This window comes from Capricornis sumatraensis, chromosome 11, assembly GCF_032405125.1.
Source record: "Capricornis sumatraensis isolate serow.1 chromosome 11, serow.2, whole genome shotgun sequence".
NCBI classification, from domain to species: domain Eukaryota; kingdom Metazoa; phylum Chordata; class Mammalia; order Artiodactyla; family Bovidae; genus Capricornis; species Capricornis sumatraensis.
In genome coordinates, this window is record NC_091079.1 from 58080571 (window position 1) to 58104696 (window position 24126).

Sequence of the window (24126 nt, forward strand, 5' to 3'; positions counted from 1 at the left end):
TGGAAGTTAGAGCAGTTGAACAGTATAATTTTATCCATATTTCAGTTCAGTTCAGTCGCTTAGTCGAGTCCAACTCTTTGCGACCCCATGAACCGCAGCATGCCAGGCCTCCCGGTCCATCAACAACTCCCAGAGTCTACCCAAACCCATGTCCATTGAGTCGGTGATGCCATCAAACCATCTCATCCTCTGTGGTCCCCTTCTCCTACTGCCCTCAATCTTTCCCAGAATCAGGGTCTTTTCAAATGAGTCAGCTCTTTGCATCAGGCAGCCAAAGTTTTGGAGTCTCAGCTTCAACATCAGTCCTTCCAATGAACACCCAGGGCTGATCTCCTTCAGAATGGACTGGTTGGATCTCCTTGCAGTCCAAGGGACTCTCAAGAGTCTTCTCCAACACAACAATTCAAAAGCATCAATTCTTTGGTGCTCAGCTTTCTTTATAGTCCAACTCTCACATCCATACACGACTACTGGAAAAACCATAGCCTTGACTAGATGGACCTTTGTTGACAAAGTAATGTCTCTGCTTTTTAATATGCTGTCTAGGTTGGTCAAAACTTTCCTTCCAAGGATTAAGCATCTTTTAATTTCATGGCTGCAATCGCCATCTGTAGTGATTTTGGAGCCCCCCCAAATAAAGTCAGCCACTGTTTCTACTGTTTCCCCATCCATCTGCCATGAAGTGATGGGACCGGATGCCATGATCTTCGTTTTCTGAATGTTGAGCTTTAAGCCAACTTTTTCACTCTGCTCTTTCACTTTCATCAAGAAGCTCTTTAGTTCTTCACTTTCTGCCATAAGGGTGGTGTCATCTGCATATCTGAGGTTATTGATATTTCTCCCGGCAATCTTGATTCCAGCCTGCGCTTCTTCCAGCCCAGCGTTTCTCATGATGTACTCTGCATATAAGTTAAATAAGCAGGGTGACAATATACAGCCTTGATGTACTCCTTTTCCTATTTGGAACCAGTCTGTTGTTCCATGTCCAGTTCTAACTGTTGCTTCCTGACCTGCACATAGGTTCCTCAAGAGGCAGGACACGTGGTCTGGTATTCCCATCTCTTTCAGAATTGTCCACAGTTTATTGTGATCCACACAGTCAAAGGCTTTGGCATAGTCAATAAAGCAGAAATAGATGTTTTTCTGGAACTCTCTTGCTTTTTTGATGATCCAGCAGATGTTGGCAATTTGATCTCTGGTTCATCTGCCTTTTCTAAATCCAGCTTGAACATCTGAAATTTCGCAGTTCACGTATTGCTGAAGCCTGGTTGGAGAATTTTAAGCATCACTTTACTAGCATGTGAGATGAGTGAAATTGTGCGGTGTTTTGAGCATTCTTTGGCATTGCCTTTCTTTGGGATTGGAATGAAAACTGACCTTTTCCAGTCCTGTGGCCACTGCTGAGTTTTCTAAATTTGCTGGCATATTGAGTGTAGCACTTTCACACCATCATCTTTTAAGATTATGGCATATTATTCACATTAGGCTCTAGGGAGGGACACAAAGTTAACTAAGACATTGCCTCTGCTCTCAAGAAGTTACTGAATCTACAGCATTTCCACTCTGTTCACAACCCACATTCATTTCTGCCTTGTTATTTAAGGAGATTCAGACATCTATTGTGTAGCGCAAACAATTTTCCAAGCATACAACACTTTTCAAGTGATGTAAACCAAGTCATATTGAGTAATTTGGATTTTTTTAATTAAAAAATTTATACTTAAAAACAGAGTCATACTTCTTCCTTTATGAGGTCAAATACATTTCAGTTGAATGTCATGGTTATATATTAAAATTTATTTTAAAAAGGATACACCTGAAAGTGTTATTTTAAATGATTTTCAGAGTGGCCATAAGTAATTAATACTTTTTTAGAGCTATAAAGAATCTTATTTATTTATATAATTATGCAGTCATAAAAATACATGATCTGTCACTGCCTTCATCCTCTTCCACTGCATCATTCTCCCTTTGGCAAGACAGAAATAGAGTCTAAAAATGAGTCTCAATACAACTTGAGGGAGTTACCATTCAGAGTTGACATTGGGCCCTCTTTCCTCTCCAAATCTAGTCAAATTATATCATCTTGTAGTAGAAGGTGCTAAATTGAGATTTAGAAAAATGAAAACCCTTGTCTAGAAAAACAAAGAAACAAACAAACTGGTTTTGGTGTCCTGATCTTCCAATCTGTTTCCTTCCTTTACCTCCCTTTGTACAAGTATTTGTGCTGCTGTGCTATCAAAGCACAGCATTACCAAAATTTTTTAAAATGAAAATAATTATTTTATAGATTAATTTGTGTTGTGCTATGCTTCTAGATATATATTGTTGAAGCCAAATTGTCTGGCTTCAGCATCATTGTATTCCATATTGTGCTAACTAATCATATAGAATCTACAACAAAATCCAAGTGAATAAATTAAGATAGATTTTTTTCTAATTTCTTGTAATTAACACCCAGTAGCCAATTTCAAGTTTTTACCAAATGTTGGCAAAGGTATTATTAAACTTTCCAATGTTTTAAATTCAGGAAACAGATAAAGCATAAGCATCATGTTATATGTTTGAGAGTGTCTTACATCTTAAATTACAAAACATAACTATCTTTTTGGATAGTGAAAGTAATGTATAAGAATGGGCCTTGACCTCCAATTCACCTTGCCACATTTTGCAGTGGAATAAGTCTGATGGTAATGCCAATGTCTACTGTGCTTTCATTCAGGTCATGAGTTTATTTCATGGAGTGATACTTGGCAAAGTAAAACAAAGCAAAAAAAACCCAAAAGGCTCCAATTTTTTCCAGTCACTGCAAGTGGAAATTTTAATAGTCTATAAATTAGTGCAATGGATACAATGTAATATGAAAAAGGCTATTACATATTTCATACATATAATATGAAAAAGGATAGTCCAATGGTAACCAAAAACAGAGCAAATCAATGCCTTAAGAGACAGACTTTGAAAATAATAATAACACTCTATAATTAATGTTTTCAAGTGCAGGCACACATTTAAGTGCTGTATAGGCACTTTTCCATGCTGAATATGTTATATGATTATTAGTATTCATAGTTGGAAGATAATGTACCAAGAACAGAGAAGTCAAGTGCCTTATCAATCAAGCCAGCACTGGGAGAGAGAAGTTCAAATATCCATGAGGTCTAACTTCCAAATTGGGGCTCTGTGATATTGTATAATGGCTGCCTCTTGGGAATTATGAATCATTATTAATAATGAATATGTCAAAATTATTTACATGAGGCAATTTTATTTATTCCTTTAAAAAGTAACAAAGTCGTCTAAAACAAATCTACAAAGACATGTTTGCTAAGTCACAGCAGTGACAGCAGCAGCTGGGAAGTTCTGTGATTAGACACCAGAGCTGTACTGATCCCGGAAATGGCACACAGAGGCTGCAGGTATGTGCACACAGGTTTATCTGTGGGGAGTGGGTATGTTAGAATCTGAGACAAAGTGATCAGATTGATGACATGAAAACTTTTGCAATGACTTCCCTAGTATGTTATTTAACTTTAGCCACGAAGACATATATGTATATAAACCTGTACATGGGCTTTCCTGGTGGCCCAGCTGGTAGAGAATCCACCTGCAATGCAAGGGACTGCCTGTAATGCAGCAGACTGAGGTTTCATCCCTGGGTTGGAAAGATCTGCTGGAGAAGGAAATGGCTACCTACCCCAGTATTCTTGCCTGGGAAATCCCATGAACAGAGGAGCCTGGTGGGCTACAGTCCATAAGGTCGCAAAGCAAGGACACAACTTAGCGACTAAACCACTACTACATATCTATACATACATGTAAACATAATAGTTAGGTCTGTGTATACAGGCACCTGCATATTCATGAGTAGATGTAAACAAACATACAGAATCCTAGGACATGTTATTTTGCAGAATTTTAACAGGAGACATTGATTTAATGTTCTTTTTTATCCCAAATGCTTTTATCACAAGGTAAGACAAGCTTATCTCAAAAGATTGTGTCAGTGCAAATAATTTCTCAAGAAATGCTTTCCTTTAGTTTTCTTTAAGAACTGTATTTAAAAGAACTAGAGAATTTTGATCACCTGTTGACTTGGGCAAAATTCTAGTGAAGCAAAGGCTGAGGCATTTGTTTGTATGCGTGGTGTGGTTTAGATTTCCTGAATACATACATAATGAAGACAACCTTTGAAAAATTTGGTTCTAAATGTCAGGAACCAAAAAGAACTCTATCATGTGTGTTATTAATATGTTTCACTATCTAAAAGAATATTCCATCATGTAGTAGGAATGTCACATTACCATAATTTTCTTATATCAAATGCATGCATTTAGCAAGTACATTATGATAGTGTCTGCCTTGAAAGAGGAAAATCCGTTTTGTACTGAGCTTCATGATGTACCGATGCTGAACTGTCCAATCTACTTTAAAAATAGATCAATATTTTAGAAGTAATTTTTGTACCCTTGGTTTAGCATTTTGATACATTTAAATAAACTGGCTTTGTTTCCAAGGACTAGAAAGTAAAACAGAATTTGGAAGAATCTTGTTAATAGGATCAGTGCAGACACTATGTTAAGTGGACAAAGGTATACCTTTTTGTTTTTACTACTTGTCAAAATGTGTATTTTGTCCAAATAGTCAAATAGTTACCAGATTTTTATTTAATTTTAGGTTCTGTAGTAGAATGATCATTGTATGATCTTTTTCTTATGTTTGTAAATAAAATATAAGAATTTTTTTGGGATTCAAATATAACGGAAAATAGAATATTTGTAAGTCAAAGAAAGTAAAATCAGCTAATTTATACTGGATAATTATAAAGTTTTAAAGTTGAATTTTACAAGTTAGAAACCTGTTTAAGATATGAGTGTAAGCTATAAGTAGAATATATAAATTTAGCAATATTCTACTCTTTGGGGTTTTCAATTTTCATATGCTTCAAATCAACATATCAGAGGACAGCAATGCCATTATCACCCTATGACATCTTTATAAAAATACAGCTTTTCTTTGGGAATGATAGAATAGTTATTTCAATAACATACCTTACAGCTGCGGTTACAATATTAGTTCTACTGCCTCACGTCTGCAAGTATATATTGACGATTTAAATTCAGTTCAGTTCAGTCGCTCAGTCGTGTCCGACTCTTTGCGACCCCATGAATCGCAGCACGCCAGGCCTCCCTGTCCATAACCATCTCCCAGAGTCCACTCAGACTCACGTCCATCGAGTCCATGATGCCATCCAGCCATCTCATCCTGGGTCATCCCCTTTTCCTCCTGCCCCCAGTCCCTCCCAGCATCAGAGTTTTTTCCAATCAGTCAATTCTTCGTATGAGGTGGCCAAAGTACTGGAGCTTCAGCTTTAGCATCATTCCTTCCACAGAAATCCCAGGGCTGATCTCCTTCAGAATGGACTGGTTGAATCTCCTTGCAGTCCAAGGGACTCTCAAGAGTCTTCTCCAACACCACAGTTCAAAAGCATCAATTCTTTGGTGCTCAGCCTTCTTCACAGTCCAACTCTCACATCCATACATGACCACAGGAAAAACCATAGCCTTGACGAGACGGACCTTAGTCGGCAAAGTAATGTCTCTGCTTTTGAATATAGTATCTAGGTTGGTCATAACTTTTCTTCCAAGGAGTAAGCATCTTTTAATTTCATGGCTGCAGTCACCATCTGCAGTGATTTTGGAGCCCCCCAAAATAAAGGCTAACACTGTTTCTACTGTTTCCCCATCTATTTCCTATGAAGTGATGGGACCAGATGCCATGATCTTCATTTTCTGAATGTTGAGCTTTAAGCCAACGTTTTCACTCTCCTCTTTCACTTTCATCAAGAGGCTTTTTAGCTCTTCTTCACTTTCTGCCATAAGGGTGCTGTCATCTGCATATCTGAGCTTATTGATATTTCTCCCAGCAATCTTGATTCCAGCTTGTGTTTCTTCCAGTCCAGCATTTCTCATGATGTACTCTGTATATAAGTTAAATAAGCAGGGTGACAATATACAGCCTTGATGTACTCCTTGTCCTATTTGAAACCAGTCTGTTGTTCCATGTCCAGTTCTAACTGTTGCTTCCTGACCTGCATACAGATTTCTCAAGAGGCAGGTCAGGTGGTCTGGTATTCCCATCTCTTTCAGAATTGTCCACAGTTTATTGTGATCCACACAGTCAAAGGCTTTGGCATAGTCAATAAAGCAGAAATAGATGTTTTTCTGGAACTCTCTTGCTTTCTCCATCATCCAGCGGATGTTGGCAATTTGATCTCTGGTTCCTCTGCCTTTTCTAAAACCAGCTTGAACATCAGAGAGTTCACGGTTCATGTATTGCTGAAGTCTGGCTTGGAGAATTTTGAGCATTACTTTACTAGCATGTGAGATGAGTGCAATTGTGCGGTAGTTTGAGCATTCTTTGGCATTGCCTTTCTTTGGGATTGGAATGAAAACTGACCTTTTCCAGTCCTGTGGCCACTGCTGAGTTTTCCAAATTTAAATTAGATAAATAATTATATTTTCATTGTGTTCAGTCGCTTAGTCATGTCCAGCTTTTTGTGTCCTCATGGCCCATAGCCCTCCAAGCTCCTCTGTCCATGGGGTTTTCCAGGCAAGACTATTGGAGCAAGTTGTCATTTCCTACTCCAAGGAATCTTCCCAAATCAGGGACTGAACTAGCATCTCTTATGTCTCCTGCATTGGCAGGCAGACTCTTTACCACTACTGCCAACTGGGAAGTCTATGTTTTCATTAGAAGCCCTGCTTTCCACAGCTAGAATGCATACTTATTGCACTACATACAAAATTGTAGTAGATGCTGTCATAAATCATATGTGATCTGAGGTCGCAGTCTGTGGTCTAGCAGAGATCAGGATTTTGTTCAAAGTGAAAGTAAAAATCTCTCACTTGTGTCTGACTCTTTGTGACCCCATGGACTGTAGTGCATGGAATTCTCCAGGTCAGAAGACTAGAGTGGGTAGCCTTTCACTTCTCCAGGGGATCTGCCCAACCCAGGGATGGAACCCAGGTCTCCCACATTGCAGGCAGATTCTTTACCAGCTGAGCCACAAGGGAAGCCCAAGAATACTGGAGTGGGTAGCCTATCCGTTCTCCAGGGGATCTTCCATACCCAGTAATCAAACTGGGGTCTTCTCCAATGCAGGTGGATTATTTACCAACTGTGCTATCAAGGAAGACATCTATGATAGACTATTTTCAGAGCTTTGTTTTCACATTGCTGCATGATCATCAAGTAACTCAATTAAGTATCACTCTGCACTTATTGTGACGCTAGTTGGTATATCTACACTTCCTTCCCTTTGAGTTTACAGCATGTCATATTGTACTTTTAAACAGTCCGTCTCTGTCGACTGTACAAGCTATGCACCTTAAGAGAGTTTAACTCTCTTAAACTTCAGAGTTCATTTGTTAATTTGATGCATATGTATAACTGAATATGTATCTTTTTAAAGACTGAATTCATATTTTCCTCTAAATGAACTTTCCAAAGCTGGCGTCTAAAGAACCCTATCATCTTCTCAACTCAACCCACTACTGATACTATGCATAAAAGAGATAACTAATGAGAACTTACTATATAGCACAGGAAACTACTGGATGCTCTATGGTGAACTAAGTGGGAAGAAAATCCAAAAAAGAAAGGATATATGTATACATATAGCTGATTTGCTTTGCTATAGTACAACATTGTAGAAACACTAGAAGAAACATTGTAGAACATTGTAGAACATTTCCACATTGTAGAAATATTGTAGAAACATTGCAGAACAGTAGAAACATTGTAAAGCAACTATGCTGCTGCTGCTGCTAAGTCGCTTCAGTCGTGTCCGACTCTGTGCGACCCCAATAGACAGCAGCCCACCAGGCTCCCCTGTCCCTGGGATTCTCCAGGCAAGAACACTGGAGTAGGTTGCCATTTCCTTCTCCAGTGCATGAAAGTGAAAAGTGAAAGTGAAGTTGCTCAGTTGTGTCCAACTCTTAGCGACCCCATGGACTGGAGCCCACCAGGCTCCTCCGCCCATGGGATTTGCCAGGCAAGAGTACTGGAGTGGGTTGCCATTGCCTTCTCCAGCAACTATACTGCTGCTGCTGCTAAGTCATTTCAGTCGTGTCCGACTCTGTGTGATGCCATAGATGGCACCCACCAGGCTCCCCCATCCCTGGGATTCTCCATGCAGGAACACTGGAGTTGGTTGCCATTTCCTTCTTCAATGTATGAAAGTGAAAAGTGAAAGTGAAGTCGCTCAGTTGTGTCCGGCTCTTCGAGACACCATGGACTGCAGCCCACGAGGCTCCTCCATCCATGGGATTTTCCAGGCAAGAGTACTGGAGTGGGGTGCCATTGCCTTAAAAAGGGCTCTATCATCTTCTCAACTCAAAGAACTCTAGAATCGTTTCTGACTCCCTTTTTTCTTCTTTCTTAGTGAATAAGTGAAATTAGTGCCTATTAGTTCTTCAAGATGGCTCATCTCTCTCTTCCCATTGCTTCTCTGTTGATTCTGTAAATTATCACTGCACACTAGAACCTACTGTAATAGCCTCTTGATTTGTCTTGCTGCTAGTTTTCTGCAACCCAAACCATCCTTTACACTATCACTAGATAAGTGGATCCATTACTATCCATTTCCAAAATCTTTCATAGCTCTTAATTGTTTCTCAGATGAAGGTGAGATGATTTGGCTTATTACTGATGGTTCTGAATAATTTGAATCCTGCCTTCTCCCCGCTGCATGCCTTCTGGCATCTCCCCAAACTCCTTCTTAAATTGTTCTCTTTAGTAAAAATTTTACTCATTATGATCCTTTTCGGTCATCTATATCATTACTTGCACTTGTAATATGGCATGCACTAGAATATTCTCTTCCCAGCCTACTTACCAGCTGTACTCATCTCAACTGTCCTAACAATTATTCCCTAATTCTTTGAAGAGATTACTCTGTGCAGCCTTTTGAGAATCTTTCTTTTATTATCTTTAATTACAAATTATAAATTTATTCTTATTTACTTTTCATGTTTTATTTCCCCAACTAGAGTGAGAACATCCCAAAGGCAAATTATTACCTAACATGTTGCATCTTTCATTGTGTCTTAGTGTTTAACATCATTCCAAATGCTTAATATATGTCCCCAAAATACTTTCCACCTTTACAGAGTATAAAATATTAAACAACAATTGCCCAATTTGTGTTTCTGAAAAACAGTCAGAAAGAACATGATAAATTTACAAATAGGAAGGAGAGCTGCTTGCGAGGAGCACAGGATGTGTCTGAGAAGACGTGGCACTATCTCATCAGGTCAGAGAATTAGGATGTAGAGAAGAGCATGTGCCGTCAGTGGAGGTGAATGGCAGAGGGATGAGAGGAAGGTGGTTTATGATGGGGAATATTTTAAAAGAGCTTAGCAGAGACGAAAATGAAGGTCTGTGGATGTCTGGTTTTACAATCATATTTCCAATTCACTTGAAGACTATTTCTTTTTAGGTTACAGTGCCTGATTTTTCACTTTTTACATTTATAAATGCTATTAAATCTGATATGGTGCTTAATGCTTTTACAATTTAAATAGGATCAGTTAGGAACTATGGTGCAGAGAAAGTTGAAACCACATAGAAAACTGTACTGGGGAAATCAGCCTAATCACTGGCAGCCAAAGGAACACAACTCAACGTGATGACAAATTTATATAGGATTAGTGGGTGTAACAGCCACAGGAGGTAAATCCACTGGGCAAGACATGAAAGCAGGAGGTCTCTCCTGAACTTTGGGGTTAGTGCTAGTTATGTTAATAATGGTTGAAATGATAAAAATAGCAAGGTGGTAGTGGTGGCACCACAGCCCTATGGCATCACATATGATGGTGATATGTTTTGATTCTGGATTATATTAATTAATAGAGTGTAAATTAAAGAATTCAAGGTAGAATGCTAGTTCTTTAAGACCAGATCTAAAAGTACAAGGTAGCAACAACCATTGTACTATAGATGCCAAATAAACACCCTTGGGTCACAGCCTTTACAGTAATAACAAATCTTGCTGCCCCAAATCACTGGGGTATTAAAGCATAGATTAATAAAAATGAAATACTGTATAATTTCTGACTTGTGATAGTAGATGCTGGCTCTGAGCTGTAGTGTTCGACCCTTTCTGGGCACCATCTTGTTCAATATGGAGCTCCTGTGAAGTTATGCAGCGTCACAGCCCTGTCTGGGCCTGGCTGTATCCATACACTTAAATTCTTAATCCAATGAAAATGTCAGATATCAACTTATCATCTCATTCACACAAGAATCATATTGCTTACAAAAATTTTGTTTGCATTTTCAGGTTCTAGTAAAATGGTTTTATTTTTATGAATTCAAAATGTTGTAAAATAAAATTCATGGAAATAGCCATCATTACAAATGCCTTATTTGTTTTCTGAAATAAGCGAAGCTAGGCACATAACAATAACAAATAAAACCAACAAAACATAAACAAAATCATGATGCTTTGTAAAAAGGGCAATGATCAATCATTTATCTAGAATTTTATTATATTGACAACTTAATCATAGTGGATTATATGAACAGATTTAATTTGATTATGTCAGATGGCAACTTTTTAAAACCTTAACAGTGGGGAGAGAGTTAAGATGCTTTCTGGAAAATATTATTTATAATTAAAGATAAGGTATTGCCATCTCAGAATTCATTTTTATGTTAAGCTAAAAATCTAGATTGTTTGCAGATTTTTCTTCTTCTGAAATTGTGAGATATTCCAAAAGATCTTCTAGATCCCAGAAACAGCAATAACTGGACTATTCTGTCAATAAGATAAGATATTATAATAGAATTAAAAAAAAACAACAACTTGTCCCTTAAGTCCCAACACACACTGTAAATGAATTTAATAATTTATATTGAAATATGTCAGGCAAGTGGAAAAAAATTTTAAATGTAACATTCCCCTTAATGCTGGCAGAGAATTTACAGATTAAGTACAGATCTTTTCCTTGCAACTATAAGTTAGTTTACATCTGTAAGAAGTCCTCAAGTGACAATAATGTCATTTCCATATTTGTGTCCTAGGAATCTAGTACAGGATTTTGTTCAAACTAAACTGATGCTGAAGCTGAAACTCCAATACTTTGGCCACCTCATGCGAAGAGTTGACTCATTGGAAAAGACCCTGATGCTGGGAGGGATTGGGGGCAGGAGAAGAAGGGGACGACAGAGGATGAGATGGCTGGATGGCATCACCGACTCGATAGACATGAGTGTGAGTGAACTCCGGGAGTTGGTGATGGACAGGGAGGCCTGGCGTGCTGCAATTTATGGGGTCGCAAAGTGTCGGACACGACTGAGCGACTGAACTGAACTGAACTGAAATGCTAATTCCATTGCTAGTGAATAGATGAGTGAATTAAATTTCAAATGAAAGCAGGAAGTGAAAATAGAAATAATATAAAGGGTTTAAACAACCTGAGTACAATATTTAAGAGCCTGTGTCATGCCTCTGGTACATAATCTGGACTCTTGAAAGGGCTTTTTCTTTCTATTTTCCTGGGTAGCTACATCAAGGTGTTCATGAATGTTGATGGAGTCATCAATGCCACCGTTTGGCAAACAGTGACAAATTTGTGCTTGCCTCAACTAATTCCATCTCTAGACCTTTTGGGGTTTTTTTGGGGGGCTGCTCTGGGTCTTCTTTGCAGCATTCAGGCTTCTCTCATTGCTGTGTGGGCTTAACTGGCCAGTGGCATGTAGGATCTTGGTTCCTTGATCAGGGATGGAAACCGTGTTCCCTGCCTGCACTGGAAGGTGGATTCTCAACCATTGGACCAGCAGGGAAGTTCCTCTAGACCATTTTATCTTTCTTATTTTCTTTTTCAAATTAGTTTCCAACCCTAGATGGTCAGTATTTAAGTACTTTCCTTTTTTTAAATAGTAACTCACCCACCCCTAAAACCTAACATTAGGAAAATTTGAAAATCCTGTAAGAATGCAACCCTCTCACAGGTATCTTTATGAAAGAAAATCAGGGGTCAGAGAAGGGGGTGGATTGCACAAGTCTATGAAATGACTATGTGGCAGAGTCAGTAACTGAACAGCTAGGCTCTGTTTCATGGTACACGGAAACTTGGTCCATCTGGGCTGATATTCTCTGGTTATCTCTTTCTCCCCTCCTAGAACTTCTGGATCCCATCTTGTCCCGCCCTGAATCTACTCTCTTCCCTATGGTGTGATACCTGTTTTGCATAACCTAGTCTCCCTCACCTACTGACTTTTGGTTGTTTCAGTTTATGGGAAGAATCAGAATGAGACGGGAGGATGAGGGAGAAGATGAAGAGAAGTCTGGGTGTTTTTTCTCTGTTCCTCCTGCTCTGAGCAGCAATTTGTGTTACTTACTTGGTCTCTCTCTAGTCTAGGGCTCCTCCTCATGCCTTCAGTTCCCACTGGCTTCCAGTAACTCAATTTTCTCCCCCTGCTTTTTCAGAACTAGACTGGCCTCTTTGTTCTCTTAAACCCAACTACACCTCTGTTAATAGATCCTTCTCTAAAATCTCTTCCAGTTGTGCTCTTTCTTACCAGGAGAGAAATGAACAACAGATAAAATGATCACTTAATAATTGGGAAGTCTTTTTGATGAAGGTTTTAAATCTGAATTCAAATGCCAGCTAAGTCTACTTTTAGTTCTCAAATCTTATGTAATATTTTCCTTGCTTTTTCTGCATGAAGTTAAAGTTATCAGTTGCAGTGCAAACGTCTCCTAACTCCTTTAAGAAGCACAATGAAAGAAAAAGGATTGTTTTCTAAAATCAATTTTCTTGGATTAAAAATTATATATTTGTAATTATTATTATTTCTTTTGAGACAATAAAGTACTTCTGGTAAGGAGCTGCTTTTGTCCTTTCTCTTTAAATGGCAGTGAGTTTGTTGGAAGATTTTTGTGTGATGGTGTAATGTTTAAATTAAATATAGATTTGGGGTTCTGAGCCTGCTGAGATGAGTGTGCTGAAAACATGACCAATCACAACAAACTGGAAGGATGGTCATTGAATTGGTTGGCATTTGTTTATTCTCTAGACAAACGATTTGACTTTTTCTCAGCCTGAATTGAAACAAATGGCTTTGGTGGTGTCAAGACCAGATGATGTAGTCTAATCATCAGGTTTATATCTTAAGCAAGTCAATTCCTGGTTTCCATTAGAGTTACAATAAAAGTGGCATTACAAATAAACTTTGTCATTGCTACTTGCTTTCCCTCTGGAATTCTGTAGCACAGTGAACCAAGCTATATCCTTTAGTCTATTTTTAGTATTGTCATCTTCAAGTCCAAAAGTAGTTTTGTCAATCCACACAACTACTTCCAGTCCTTAAAGATGTCCATCAAAAACATTATTGCTTGTCTGGACTATGTGTTCAGAGACTCCAGTCTTTTATACCTCCAGGACACACTAAGTTTTGTCACGTCTACACAGCTATAACTTTTGGCAGAAGAATCCAACCCAAGTCTGACAGTGTTTCCACTGTTTTCCCATCTATTTCCCATCACTTCATGGGAAATAGATGGGGAAACAGTGTTAACAGTGTCAGACTTTATTTTTGGGGGTATCCAAAATCACTACAGATGGTAATTGCAGCCATGAAATTAAAAACGCTTATTCCTTAGAAGACAAGTTATGACCAACCTAGATATCATATTGAAAAGCAGAGACATTACTTTGCCAACAAAGGTCTGTCTAGTCAAGGATCTGGTTTTCCCAGGGGTCATGTATGGATGTGAAAGTTGGACTGTGAAGAAGGCTGAGCGCTGAAGAATTGATGCTTTTGAACTGTGGTGTTGGAGAAGACACTTGAGAGTCCCTTGGACTGCAAGGAGATCCAACCAGTCTATTCTAAAGGAGATCAGCCCTGGGATTTCTTTGGAAGGAATGTTGCTAAAGCTGAAACTCCAGTACTTTGGCTACCTCAGGTGAAGAATTGACTCATTGGAAAAGACCCTGATGCTGGGAGGGGTTGGGGGCAGGAGGAGAAGGGGACAGCAGAAGATGAGATGGCTGGATGGCATCACTGACTTGATGGACGTGAGTCTGAGTGAACTCCTGGATTTGGTGATGGACAGGGAGGCCTGGTGTGCTGTGATTCATGGGGTCGCAAAGAGTCGGACACAACTGAGTGACTGAACTGAACTGAACTGAATAATATTCTGATGTGAAACAATTCAAAATGGCACAACACTTCTTCAAATGTTCTGAGAAAGCAACTGTTTCTGAGAAGGAAACCAAATTTGAAGTACAAATCATAAAAATAAACTACAAGGGCTTGCCACATAGCAGAGTCGCTGAACTCCCACTTCTCTGAAAGATATAGATAAGGGTCTAACACACACTACTCAGTTATTTATACAGAGAGCAGAACTCCCATCAGATGAAAACTGCTAACCAGAATCATGTAGATCCCAGATCAGTTACAGTCAGAGGATTGCCGATGCCTGAGACTTTACCTTGATACCAGCCAATCTGAGAATTGTGCACAAGCTGTTCAAGCACCCTGCAGCCCTCTCCCTCACACTGCCTTTAAAATCTCTCTCCTAACTAGCCACATGGAGATGGTCTTAGGGCATTGGTGCACCATCTTCCTAGGTTGCTGACTTCCTGAATAAATCTACTTTTCCTTTTCCACCAATAAAACAACACCACCAAGAACAAAAAAACAATGTATAGCAAAAACCACCACAAAATTGTAATTAGCTTCCAATGAAAATAAATTAAAACAAACAAACAAACAACATAGGCACGGAAGATGGGACCCTGCCTGTCTGCATCCAATGCCCTCAAACAGTGGGTAATCCCAGAATACCGAGACCGTGAGCTTCTCTTCATTTCCTTGGCAATTGCTATGCTTTGTCACCAATTCCCAAGACCTGGAAAAATAGGGAAGAGTCACACTGAGGACGCTAGACCTCCTGTCCACTTCTGTTAAGTTCTAAGAGTACTGAGTATTCAATCTCTTTTTCAGTGACTCTCTGCACAACATAATTTTTCCTACTTATCTGATGACCACCTGTACTATGCTTTTATTGGAAACCACTCTCCTCTTGAAATCCAATTCCGCATCTCCAAATTTCTAATCTAGCTTGTATTCCCACTGCACTGGGTTTCAGATCATTTGGGAGAGTCTTTTTTGTAACCCATTGATTGCTTCAATAGCCAAGATTTATTGAATGTTTTATATGTATTGGGCTCTAGGCACAGCATTAGCTCATGGTTTTCCCCTCACACTAAACTGGAAAATTCCCAATTCTGAATCAGTCTAAATATCTGTCTTTTCCACATCTGCACCCAGCCTGTGTAGTCCTGTTGGGGGAAATAACACAATAGTGCAAGTTGTTGTCACTTGTATTCATGTGGAACACTGCTGAAAAAATTCATCTCTTAACCTCCATGACAACTGTTTCAAATACCTTCTTCTTTTTTTTTCTTTCAAGCTGAGTATTCTTCTTTTGATTCTTAGAAAAAAAATTGAATTCCATTCAACTTTTCAGATAAACTGGAAACTATAAGATAGGACCTCCCTCACTTTTCATCATAAAAATATACAAAAGGTTGGCCTCTGCACCATCCTTTCTCTGTTTCCTCCGGGTGTGATGGAAAAGGAGTTCATTCTCCCACCTAGGGGCAGTCCTTCTGGCTACATTCTCGTGCTCATGGATGGTCACCACTCGCCCATCATGATCTCTCTTCTCTGATTCTGGCTCCTCCTCATTTTACTCTCTCTGAAGTTCTCTACAGCCTCTCCCACACCCTCATCACACACAACTGAAATGGCCTTTCTGGATCTGCTCTCATCCACTCAGCTGTGTGTTACCCCTCTTTGAAAGTCATATTTCTCACAAAGTTTGATACACTCATTGGCCATTTTTTTTTATCCTAGGATCTCAGTCTTTTGCCTCAAACCTACCACTTTCTATAAGATTACCATTGTCCTTCCTATATCTAAATTTAATATGTTAACAACTATCGTATTATCTCTAAATTACACTTTGAAATATATTGATTCTTAAGAAATAAATGTGAAAAATAATGCCCAAGACTGATTTCCTGTAAAAGAATGTGATCTTTTACAAAATCCCATGGAAACTGGCTAATCCCCATGCTTGAGGCAATCAAGCTTCACCAACCTCGAGGTTAGGACCACGGCTCCTTAATTATGCCAGAGAAGTTGCCGCTTCTCTAAGCAAGAATGCTGATGTGGCAGATTTGGCAACCAGTTTGCTGTATCATTTTTGGACTTCCCTGGTGGCTCAGATGGTAAAGAGTACTTCTACCACTGCAGGAGATCCAGGTTCGATCCCTGGAATGGGAAGGTCCCTTGGAGAAGGGAATGACATCCCACTCCAGTATTCTTGTCTGGACAATCCAATGGACAGAGGAGCCTGGCAGGCTAAAATCCATGGGGTCGCAAAGAGTCAGACACGACTGAGCGACTTACACTTTGCTATGTCATTTAATGGCTAACCCTAACCTGCAATCAGGCCAAAGAGGGACCAGTGGTACTCTTATTGCAATTAATTAGTTTCTGGGCTAGTGCTGGATTAAAGATTCTGCCACAGCACATTTCTCTTATATCCTGGCCCCTGAGTGACCAGGCAAGGGACTTTGGCTTCCCTACACTGGCAGCTAAAAAGTCACACACCCCAGGTGTTAGGGTACCTCACTGGAGTCTGATGGAGACCTTTAATGGAACTCTGTTCAGTGTAATACATATGGGAACTGGGAAACTACTTACCTGCTAGTCTTCTCCTCTTGGCAATTCTCTCCATTGACTGTTGTTCCAGCAGGAAGAGAGTATGTGTTGCATGGTTATTTGACTTCGCTTGCATGACAATTTGTAGACATTTTCCTTTAAAATTTAAATACAATAAAATTTGTCATAAAAATGTAATATTTTCCTTCTTCCCAGATCCCACTCATTGTCCCTATAATAACCACTACTAACTCACTGACTAATTAGTATATATAGATTCAGAGTTTTTCTATGAAGGTAAAATATACAAATATAATGAATATATAGGGACAAGGAGATAAAGATTGAAAAAATAAATGAGAGTATTTGTTGAGAAGTACTGCTGCTAAGTCACTTCAGTCGTGTCTGACTCTGTGTGACCCCATAGATGGCAGCCCACCAGGCTCCCTTGTCCCTGGGATTCTCCAGGCAAGAACACTGGAGTGGGTTGCCATTTCCTTCTCCAATGCATGAAAGTGAAAAGTGAAAGTGAAGTCGCTCAGTCTTGTCTGACCCTCAGGGACCCCATGGACTGCTGCCTACCAGGTTCCTCCATCCGTGGGTTTTCCAGACAGGAGTACTGGAGTGGGGTGCCATTGCCTTCTCCACTGAGAAGTACATGCAGTTATTTAATTGATTATTCTGCAACTTGCAGTTTTCACTTGATGGAATAATTTGGAGCTTTTCTTCTGCTAGTATTCATAGCTCTGCCTTTCTTTCTAGCAGAAGCTTATTATCTATAACATAGAGAAATCGTAATTAGTTTAGCCCTTCTTATATTGATGGACATTTCAGTGCATTCCAGGTTACCATTATTATAAATAAAACCACAATGGACATCCTTATAAATCCTACTTTATGAGCATTTGTGATTATTTTTAAGGTATTTAAGTTGTAAGAAATAATTACTTAAAAACTAGTATTCTGATGCTGGGTTTGGTGTGAACACAGAGTAACACCACGGAAAAGCATATGAAAGTGGGAAATTTCACAGATCCTTGAGGGAGGCACAGCTTGCCATTCAGAGGGCCACTAGGAGGCGCTGTGGGGAGTGAGCGCATGTACTAAGGCGCAGAGCTGAGAGAGACAAGTGAGGACCTATGGGCAAGTGTCTTTGTTAAGGGTCACACAGGAGCACACAGTCAAAGACATGAGAGGGTTTCATTGGTGTTTTTCATGTCACTTGGTCATAGTCAGCATAGGATAAGCAAGGGGACGTGACAGGACCATCATTGCTACACTGGTATGCAAAGTTGCCTGGACAGGATGCTTATCATCTGTTTGCAGGGGTGTTGAGGCATCAGGAAAATATGAAGGCTTTTTTGGTTTTGTTTTGTTTTGTTTTTTGGTCTTTCTGTGCTGCTTGTGAGCTCTTAATTCCCTGACCAAAGATTGAACCTGGGGCCTCAGCAGTGAGAGCACCAAGTTCTAAGCTCAGTCATGTCCAACTCTTTCCAACCCCATGGACTGCAGCCCTCCAGGCTTCTCTGTCCATGGAATTTCTCAAACAAGAATATTGGAGTGGGTTGTCATTTCCTTTACAGGGGGGTCTTCCCTTTCCAAGGATGGAACTCACATCTCAGGCGTCTTCTGCATTAGCAGGCAAATTCTTTACCACTGCGCAATGGACTGCCAGGGAATTTCCAGGAAAATATGAAGTTTAAAAAGTATATAACCCCCCCCAAAAAAAGTATATAACCCAGATATAAAAGAATATAAGTTCCATGAAGGCAGACACCTGTCATTCTTTGTTAACTGCTCTATCCTCAGTGCCTAGAACAGTGTCCATAGCTAGTAAGTAGATGCTTAATAAATGTCTGTTAAGTGATTTGTGTATTTCTGATTTATATCTACCAAACATAGAACTGGCAAGACTGCTATTTGTCTCCAAATCTCCTTTCTCCCCATCTTACAAAGTAATTGAAACCTAGGCTTTTAGCTAGATAGATGACTGCTTACAATTAAGATCCTATTTCCAATCTGTCTTGAAATGAGGTATAGCATCTGATGTAGACGTAGCACTGTGGGTAGCTTCCGAGTCATGCTCTCTTATTTCCTTTTTTTCTCTCCTAATGAGTAAAACGTGGCTAGCGAAGTGAGCTATCCTGAGTCACATGGATTAAAGACATCTCTAAGGCGAGCAGAGCAACAGGGTAGGAGGGGAACAGGAACTGATCCTGAGGAGGTGCCATGCTAGTCTTGGATTCCTTACCTCAGGATGCTTACATGAAACATAAATCAACCTCTTTTTAATTTAAACCAAAATTATCTTTGGTGTCTGACAAAACAGCCAAACATATTCTAACTCTGTGTTTTTTCAGACATTTGGACCAATACTGTCATTGTAAAGCACATTTAAAATTGCAGCTAGTATAGTCCATGGGGTCACAAAGAGTGGAACACAACTTAGTGACTAAGCACACACACACACACACACACGCACACACACACACAAATATATAATCAAGAATCTTTAGAAAACTTTAATTTTATTTAGTGTGTACTTACTGGTATCTTCTGTTCTATTTTACTATATTGTAATTCATTGCATTATATTTCTTTCTTATTCAATTTTTTTTCTATTCTATTCTGTCTAGCTTTCTTCCATTCTTTCCATTCTATCAAGACAAATAATATCGGACACTACCAACTAAATCAATGTTATGACTCACTACTGGGTTATAACCAATAGTCTAAGGACCAGTGTCAAAATAAGATAAAAACAATTTACTTGTGTGATGTATCCTATAACAAAGTTCTCCCCCCCTTCACTTTTGCTTAGACAGAATACTATGCATCTTTTAGAAGTAACAACCTTTAAATTGGTACTGTTTCTCATACATTGAGTTCATCAGCAGTTTATGGTGATTTCAATTCTGGTTCACATTTTGTTTAATTTTTCCTGATACTCTAGACAATATACTACATGCCTTATTTTAATGGGGTTTGTTCTAGATGAATAAGAAATCATTTCCCTCAAAGACCTATAATCTATTAGAACAGACAAACATGTAAAGAGGTAAATTAAAATAAAATATAATTATTACTATTGTAGCTCAGACACAGTGGTCATGAGATGAAACAGCAATATCTCATGTGTTTGTAGCCAAAGAAAATGTTGACAGTAAAACATCAATATAGAAGCAAATCTGGTAAGATCTTCATTTCTACTTAGACATTTTTCATCTCTACTAAATAGCTTAAAGAATACCTCTGAATTTGGAGACTGAAAAAAGCCCTGCATTTGAGTTAAGCCCAAATTCTTGCTTCTTTTCTGGTACACAAAAGGTAAATCTTAATATGGAAAACAGTGTAAACACTGTATACATGTAAGATTATGTGATAACACTGTAGAGCTGAAGTTTTGGTAGTGATATTGCCCATGTTTACTGAGACATTACAATGAAAAAACATATAGCTTTAATACTCAAAATCCCTTTGTCACTTCCAATATCTTTGACATTTAAAGGGACTGTTTAATCTATCACATTTTCCCCAAACTAAAATCTTAGAAATGTATTTTACTTGTCTATTTTGTATTAACCTGACTTTACTTGCTAGAATTTCCTTATCTTAAAAGTGGCAGAAATGTGCCCTTGTAACAACAATCTTAGAGGTAAGACAGAGTTCAGACACACTAAGACTATTTCTTATTTTGGTGGAGAGTGCTGTGGACATTTGATGCCAATCTAAGATACATAGTTGAAGATTAGAGTGAGAATTCAGATGAGCTCAAGCTAAATAAATAAATGAAGATATTTTCAGTGTTGTGAAGAGAAAAGGGAAGGGAGAAAGTGTAAAACTCCGAATTTCTCTTTGTTTTATATTAATCCCAGTTCCTTTTAGCATGTATCCTCTTGGAAATGGAACCACAGAACATCTGGAATATCTTTCCCAGGATGGCTGAGGACAGGCTATTTAACTAGTGGCCAAGAACAACCTGATGTTCTCAACTACAAATTGAAAGTGAAGGTTACTTTCTGGTAGACTTTATCTTAAAGCAGTAAAACGGGTAACTGCAGCTACAACTGAAGGTATTGATTTTGTAATTTCAGCAAATTAAGAACAAGACAGAAAACCTATTAAACCTTTCCACTGATTGCCAGGGTACTTTTTGGTGATTCTGAGTTTGACATTAAAATTACATACACCTATCTCTTTAAAGTAAAACATATACATTATATAGAAGATTAATGGCATTTTGATGCTTGTATAGTTTTGCATTTAAATGTGAAACTTCCAAAGCTTGATACATGAATGTCAAACAACAAACCTAATTTTCACAAATTAGGGTTAAATTTAGATGCATGTTTATCATGTTTTAACAAATTAAATTTTTCATAGGCCAGAAGATTTTTGGTTAAAACAGAGAAATAAGCTCAGATAATAATATTACCTCTCAGAACATTATGAGTAATGGCTATATAAAAATATTTTACAAAGAATACTGAAAAAGTAATCAAATTGTATTTTTGGTATAAAAGACTAAAGTAAACCTATTTTAGTATGTAACACATCAAATTTTTAAATATGTAATTTCAAAATTCCTTAAGTGAATACATTAAAATTACATTAATCAAAATGTCAAAGAGGAAACTGGTTTTGAAAAATTTGATAAAAGGACTGATAGTCTACAGTTAAATTTGGGTCATCATATCTTCTTTACACACTCACTCCACAAATCATACTTATTAGTAGGTAGATGACATTAGAGAAAATACAACTTTGAAAATATTCAGGAGTGCCTTTTGTCTACAATTAGGGAAAATCACAAAAAAATTTCATAAAATCATAAGAAAAATGTAAAAAATTGGGACAGCTCCAGGTTTATTTAATTCAGTGATTCAATCATACATAGTTTTATTTTTTCCATTTGTTGTTTTTATCTTTTCATTTTGTTCCTTAGCATATCGGTTTTTTCTTAATGATTGTAAGACCCTGCTATATTGTTCACTTAGCACTGAAAAATGTTCATGGAAAGAAAAGGGTCATTTGTCTCTTTGCATCTTTAAGAGCAAGGAAACTTGTATCAGAATTCTAGATCTTTTTTTCCCCTTTCTGTCTCATTGACAAACATTTTATCAAGTTATTATTACTTCATTAATCTCTCTAAAAGTGAATGAATTGATCACAATCAGCTTAACATCCCAATCATAATTAGTTAATACAGGTTTAGAATGAAAATATTCCCTGGAGTATATGACTTTATGTGTGGGACAAAGTTTTGAACCAAATCAGGAAGAAGGGGAGTAGTTGGAGTAGTCAACCAGTGTCTGCAATAAGATTTGTCTCTCATTAAACATGCAATAAGTTGGAAAGTTACTTATAGTTGCCATAGTGCAATCTAGGGTTTACATTCATAAACTAAAATCTGAAAGAAAATTCTCTAAACTATCTGAAGAAAAACAGACAAGTTTCCATCTGTCTTCCAGAAGATGAATTAAGAGAACATGGAACATAATACTTTATATGATTATTTGAACATTCTTTGAAGCATGAGAAAATAGTATCCTAAATAATTTTAGATCACTTAGAAAAGATGTAAATAAATTACTTGGACATGTGTTACGCAGCTTTTTAAAAGCTAAATATTGGCCTTCATTTATTCTTCTTATTTTGTCAGACATATTGTTAGTTCCTCAAAAATCTGTGGTCACACCATCATTTGTACTAATTGATGCTTGATTCTAATGATGTTTGATTCTTTTACTACACAGAAAAGCAAATTTTCCATCAATGGCAAGAGAGGCGCTTTAGTGTTAGACTATTCTTGGAAAAAAGATGGGATAATCAATTGAGTTTCTCTCCCAATAGAGAAAGTCAAACAGCATTAGATAGTATGTCTACAACTAAACCTTAGAGATCTGATACTGAAACATGAAATTTCTTAAGCCTCCCTAAGGTCCATGAATCCATTAGCCTTTTATTTTCCAGATGGGATGAGAATTAAGAATAATTAGAATATTAGCCAGTATGTTACTCTTACCCATGATAGCCATAGCTGGGTTCCATCAGAATTAGCATTTTTGATGAGGTATAAACTCTATTCACAAATCAATCAATGTAATACACTATATTAACAAAAGGAAAGATTAAAATCACATTATCATCTCAATAGTTGCAGAAAAATCATTTGACAAAATTCAACATCCATATATGATAAAACAAAAAACTCTTGATAAAGTTGGTATAGAGGAAATACATCTTAAAAAGTAAACGCTACTTATGAGGAATCCACAGGTAACTTCATATTCAATGGTGAAATTCTAAGCACATTTTTTTAAAGATCAAAAACAATACAAAGATGTTTACTCTCACCATTTCTGGTTAACATTGTATTGTACATGCTAGAAACAGTGATCAGACAAAGAAAAAGAAATAAATGGGATCTACTTTGGAAGGAAAGAAGTAAAACTGTCACTATTTGCAAATGACATGATGCTGTATATAGAAAACATTAAAAATGCTATCAAGGACTATTAAAACTAATAAATAAATTCAATAAATTTGCAGAGTATAATATTAATATACAGAAACATTTTGCTTTTCTGTACACTAATAATAAACTATCAGAAAGAGGAAACAAGAAAATCTCATTTCCAATCACATCAAAAAAGAAAACATCTAGGAATAAATTTAACTGTAGAGATAAAAGATCTCTTCTTTGAAAACTGTGAGGCATTGATAAAGGGAATTGAAGGCAATACAAACAAATGGAAAGACAATCCATGATCATGGATTAGAAGAATTAGTACTGTTAAAATGTCCACACTACTCAAAACAATCTACAAATTTAATGCAGTCCCTATCAAAATGCTCATGACATCTTTCACAGAAATATAACAAATAATCCTAAAATTTGTATGGAAATTTGGAAACAAAAGACCCTGAGTAGCCAAAGAAATCTTGAAGGGGCGAAAAAAATAAAAAGCTAGAGGTTTCATGCTCCCTGACTTCAGACTATACTACAAAGTTATGGTAATCAAAACAATATGTTACTGGCACAAAAGCAGAGTCATAGATCAATGGAGCAGAATATACAGCCCAGAAAAAAAATTCACAAACATAAGGTCCATTAATTTACAAAAAAGGAGGCAAATTATACAATGGAGAAAAGTTTCTTTGATAAATGATGCTATGGAAATCTGACAGGTATGTTGAAGAATCAAACTGGACTACTTTCTCACATGGTATACAAAACTAAACTCAAAATGAATTAAAGGCCTAAATGCAAGACCTGAAAGCACAAAGAAAGAAGATAATATAGGTAATACACTCTTTAACATAGGTCTTAGCAATATCTTTTTGGATCTGTCTCCACAGGCAAGGGAAAAAATA